Source organism: Camelus ferus, chromosome 13 (genome assembly GCF_009834535.1).
Source record: "Camelus ferus isolate YT-003-E chromosome 13, BCGSAC_Cfer_1.0, whole genome shotgun sequence".
In the NCBI taxonomy this organism is placed as follows: Eukaryota; Metazoa; Chordata; class Mammalia; order Artiodactyla; family Camelidae; genus Camelus; species Camelus ferus.
The window spans coordinates 63,498,803-63,504,802 of NC_045708.1; positions in this window are offsets into that span (position 1 = coordinate 63,498,803).

A 6,000-nucleotide genomic window follows, 5' to 3' on the forward strand; every position below is an offset into this window, starting at 1 on the left:
CTTGAAAAATCTGCAGAGTGAGAGGAGATGACTTAGCCATAGGACCACCTTAAACATGTTTAAGAGTAGACTGAACTGAACTTCTGTGTGTGTTCTGCTAATTCCATTCCTAACCTTCCTACCGTCTGCCTACACTGAGACAGAGGGACACTATGTGACAATGTCCTGGACATCAGGGATATAGCTATGAAAAAGATAAAATAAGACCCTTTTTTTGTGGTGTTTATACTTGCTGATGGGTGAGGCTAAAAGAAAAATTAACCAACAAGGAAACTTCAGATGGAGTTAATAATATAAAGAAAATAAACTATGTAACAGGGAGTGACAGGCAAGTGGGATGCCTCAGGTGGGGTGGTTATTCTAAAAAGTCTGGGCAGAGCACCGAGAGCAGAGGGAGCAAGTGCAAAGGCCCTGAAGCCAGGACCAGCCTGGCTGGTTTGAGGCACAGCAGGCAGGTGAGAGAGTATTAGTTTCTTATTGCTGCTGTAACAAGTTACCAGAAACTTAGTGACTTAAGACAATACACATTTATTACCTTGCAGTTCTGGAGGTCAGAAATCCAGCATGGGTTTCACGGGGCTCAAATCAGGGTGCCAACAGGGCGACACTCCCTGGATAGGATTTGGTGGGAATTCGTTTCCTTGCCTTTTCTAGCTTCCAGAGGCTGCCTGCATTCCTTGGCACATGGCCCCTTCCTCCATCTCCAAAGTCAGCACTCCAGCATCTTCAAATCTATTGCCACTGCCTGCCCCTTACCCCACCACCTCATTTGCCTCCTTCTTTTCCTTATAAGGACTCTTGTGACCACATTGGGCCCACTCAGATATCCAGGATAATCACCCAAAAGACCACTGCCCACCTCAGGTTCCTTCACTTAATCACATTTGTACAGTTTCTTCTGCCATGTAGGGTAACAATTTCATAGGTTCCAGAGATCAGAATACGGACATCTTTGGAGGGCCATTATTCTGACCACCACAGAGTGAGAAGGAGGGAAGTGGTGAGGAGTTTGAGCTTTGGTCAGCTAAGTGGGAGGCAAAGCCATCAGGCAGCAACCTGATATGATACAACTTTTAACAAGCTTACTCTGAATATTGTGTGGAAAATGGAAGTGGTGATGCCAAAGCAGAAGCAAGAAGACCAGTTAAGAGGCTCCTGCAGTGGTTCTGGAGAGAGATGATGGGGGGCCTGGACTTTGGGGGCGCTGCCTACCTTCTCTGTGGCTCGGAGGCTTACCATAAAACAAAGTTAATGTTGCAGGGCTTGTATTGAGTTAGCAACCATGCACGTAGAAGATTCAGTACAGTTCTTAATTCCAAACAGTGCTTAAGAAATGGTGGCTATCATTTTCATTATGCTTTAAAGTTTAATTTTAAAAAATATTTAAGTGGAAGAAATCTTAAGGATTAAGAAATGAAGCCCAGTGAGGGGAAGCAATCAGCGCAAGGATGCCCTGTGAGCTGGCGGATAGACACCAAGCAGTGCATCGAAGGCAGTAAGGAAGAAAAGCCACTTTCGGTGGGCGTCCTCACAGAGGTCAGGGCAGGCAACCCCGTGCCTGACGGGAAGGCGGGGGGAGGGAAGACTGATACTCTAAGGCAGGTAGGCTCTGTGGTGGGGGTTAGGGGGGTGTGCCGGGCGGATCCAAAGACCTATTTTCAAATCTTACTGACCACGTGATTTTGGACAAGTCATTTAATCTCCCTTTACCTCATTTAGTTCTTTTAAAAAGGGCATAATGTCACATTCCACAAGTTGTCATGAAGTTAAAATGAGAAAATGTAAGACAGAGAGCGTTTTGGGAACTGCCAAGTCTATAAAGTTGTCTTATTATGCCCCTTCCTGCAAGCTGCCTATGTTCCTTTTCCCTCCAGTCTCTGAAGGCATGGGGGCCACGCTGATTCCCAGGTGTAGAGCAAAGCTCATTATCATAAAGCAGGGGTTTAGACTGAGTGACGACCCTCTGGTGTCCCTGTCTGGGTAGTGGGCCCAGCAATAGTCACCGATTTCTACTTCTGAGTACGTCAGTAGTCTCCTTCAAAAGCTGACCCTCAGACACAGAATGTGCTTTCTCCAGTAATATGGTTCTGAGTCTTTATCCAGGCTTTTTTCTGTTTGCAGATTCATTGGTTAGAAACTGGAATTCAGATATAATAAAAATAACTGTCCTCTCCCCAAAAGATAAAACAGACCTGAAGGTACATGCAACTGGGCGTTATTTATAACAAAGTCAGTTTAAGGGAATTATTTATAACAAAGTCAGTTTAAGGATGTATTTAGCTGACTAACCCATACATGCTTACATAACAGATTTTGGAGAGGGTTTCAAGAGCATTTAAGAGTTTTGAGGCCAAATGAGTGGTATAAGTCAATGTTAGTATCACCCAAAAGGTCAAAATAAAACAATCACGGCACCTTTCAGCGTTCACACACAGGAGCTACAATATGTCAGCTTGTGGATGGCTTATCTGGTTAGTAAACTCCAGCTACCTGCTCTGAATACGGCACAACACCCTCCCTCCCTCTTTGTTTTCAGGAGTTCTCAGCTGTGGATATATCAAAAGCTGTCTAGAATCAGGCCCACCTTCTCCCAGGGGATAGCCCACTGTCTGTCTTCTCTGCAGAGGCCTGAATAGAAATTAATCAGCCGTTCACTTTGTCTGCTCAGATGAGAGCCTAGTCCCCGAGGGAAGACCTCAGTCCCACAGTGAATGGGGAACAGATTAGCACATCGCGGGTCCCAGAGCACCAGGCATTGTCTGGTAAACAAAGAGGAATTAGAAGCATGGGAGTAGGACACAGAAGCCAAGACAAATTAATGCTTCATGTGTGTTAATGTTCATCTTTGTTTGAATGAAGATTTTTGAGACAAGTGGTGAGTCATCTGTAAATAAACGGCTGGTCAGACAGCAGCGTGGGGCGGAACACCAAGTTCATTCACTAGAACTTGGGATGTAGATTTCACAGGTGAGAGCTTTAGAACCATTGAAAAGAAAGATGACTTCCTCCTCCTAACAAACTTCTGTCGTTTCCTGCTTCTGTGCTTAGCCAGGGCTCTGTTATACTGTGGGTATATGTACAGCTGAAAGGCGAGAGCAGAGAGACAAAATGAGACTGCAGGTTAGCAGTAACTGCGGGAATCAACAGTGCTCAGGGGAACATGCTAAATGATCAGGTGAAGGTCAGCAAAACCCAGGACGTGGGGAAAATCTACAGGACAGATGACGTGGATTTTCCAGTAAATAAAATACGAGAAAAAAATATGAGGAAAGGGAAATCTATGGAATAAAAGAGACGTAAGAGATGAGCAACCAAATGCAATGAATGTGTAGACCTTGTTTGGATCTTGACTTAAATAAACAAATGTTTAAAAAAAATCTATGAGACAATTGGGGATAATTGAGCACCGGGTATTTGATGAAACAATTCCTTGTATTTTAGAGATACCTCCTGACTGTACATAGATAAAATGATATGATGTCTGGGATTGGGTTCAAAAACATGTAATGTTGATGGCCCATGGTTGGCAATTATTAAGGTTGGGAGATAGGTACATGGAAATTCTTTATACTGTCCTCTCTCCTTTTGTTTATGTTTGAAATTATCCATAATAAAAAAAAAAATTTAAATGAGCAGGCTCTGAATAATAAAACAGAAATTATTCTTGTTAAAAATACACTATATTCCTTCCACATGTTCTCATATAAGGACACTGTAAAAGTCAAATCAAAATTTATAAAGCATAGAAGCTCTTTTCTGAATGATTAAATATGTCTAAAGCACTTAAAATGATGCCAGGTACCCTACATGATGAGTGTTCAGTATTTTCTTAAATGTAGTGGGCCTAATTCTTAGCCTACAAATGTAAGCATATAAGAAACAGAGCATTATTTTTCTACAGTGGGACATTATCTCTTTTTCACTCCTACTTTCTACTAGGGTGGTAGAAAAAAATCTCAATCAATTCTAAGATCCTCCCAAAATTTCCTCTATAATTTTACCTAAATTGCAAAGGCATCCGTAGAACCAAGCGTTGGAGTTGGGGCCCTGGGGTGGTGGTGGGGGTCTGTCTGATCCTTAATGTCTTCTGTTCACGTGCACCATCTGCTAAGACACCCACCATCCCATATGACCCACTCACCTTGGTGTTCTCATTTCCCTGTCTGCAAGGTGAGTGCATCTCTAAGCTACTTCTAGGCCAGTCTGGGCCCTTGGGACTCATACTGCTGCTCGTACTACATGGGGCCTCCCTGAGATTCCCTACGGATGTTCTTCTCTCGGGTTTTCCTACTTTCTGAGGCTCTACCTGGGAGAAGACACTGATCAGTTCTTTTAAACCTTACAAACCTAGTTGAGGTCCGGCCAGCTTTATCCCCTCCACTGCTCCCCAGTCCTGGCTGAGTCTGGGGAGCTGGTGCAGGGCCTCCCTTTCTTCGAGATCCACCAAAATCATTTCCCACCTACCTATCATGTCCCTTCGACACAGGCTTCTCCTGCAGCCTGGGAAGCCCTGCTCTTACTAGCTGTATTTGCTCATATGGTTTTTCTCTGCCCTTTTAAATCTCAAGTGCTCGAAAAGGTGCCTTTCCCTCTGCTTTCTGCTATCATATTCCTTCTCTGAAGCAATGATCAGAGACAGAGCCACTGACTAAATGGGGAAAGGAAATGATGGAAAAAGATGTTCCATAAGCGTCTCGATTATTTTTGTTTCCATTCCAGCAATGCACGAATGGAAAAAGTACACAGCTGAGTTCCTTAACCTTTTCAAAGTCCCATAATTAGTTAAGACAGCCCTGGCTGGGTTTCAGAACATCTAAAATGAGGATCATATTGAGTGTCTGCCCCTGACTCAGCCCCCAGAACAGAGGAACTCTCCCATGCGGGCTTACAGGTTCAAAAGAGATCTCCCCTTCACTCTTTTCCAAAAAGACATAAAATCTATTCCAAGAGGACCAGTAAAAGCTAACAAGCTCAGACCAAGAGAAATGTGGTCAGACAGCATTCACCAATCACTGCACTAAAAATTTTAGGTGGAGATTCAAGTTTTCAGGAAAGCTCTTTTTGGAAACATAAAATAGAGTCTAGTAAAAGTAAAACGTGTGAGTCGTCCCATCCAGCTGTCCATTCGGAAATCATGCCATGCTGGTGGTTTTATTCATTGTTTTATCCGTTCATATGGTCTGTAAATATTTGTATCAGTGTGCCAGACACTGTCCTAGGAACTCAGTCAGAAGTAGGAGTGAAGCTGTTGGAAGATTACATACCTTCAATAGGTACTGGGTTTTGTTTCCTGATCTGACTTGACCAGTCTGTGGCTATGAATTTGAAAAACCATTAAACCAGGGTTCTGGCCAGAAACATCAATTATTATGGGCTAAGGAATGTGTAGTTAGGAAACGTGTGACTAAGAAGAACATTAACAGTGGCTTTCAGCTGAACAGGAAGAGACTAGAATGAAAAGGCCCTTTATTAGCACAGCGATGGGTATGCATTGTACCAGCTGGGTATCAGGTTAAATGCCCCAGCGTTATTACTGGTCTAATGAATTTTAAAAGTATCATTCTAACACAAATCCGGTGAGCAACAAAGATAAAGGAATTCTGCTGCCACAGCGGAAAACATTGTCACCACCAAGGCACTTTCTAAACCAGCCTGCACTCAGACTGGATTATACTCTGAACCCATTAGACATTGCCTCCTCAAAACAAACATCTCTCTGAACTTATAATTCTTAACCCAAGTTAAAGACCCAGAGAAAAAGCACTAATTGTAAACTAATAGTTAAGGGACCAAAAAGTGGTGTATTTGTCTTACTTCATAGTCTCACACGTTCCCAAAATTTCTAGCTCACTGAAAATAATTAATTACCTTTTTCCTTACATATCATGTATTTTTCTCTACCAATATGAAAAGTTGAAACTTGCTTTGTTCAATTTCTATTAATTAGTGATAATTATGGGGCTTATGGCCAGTTGAATTAGGTCATTGGTTAAAAAGAAT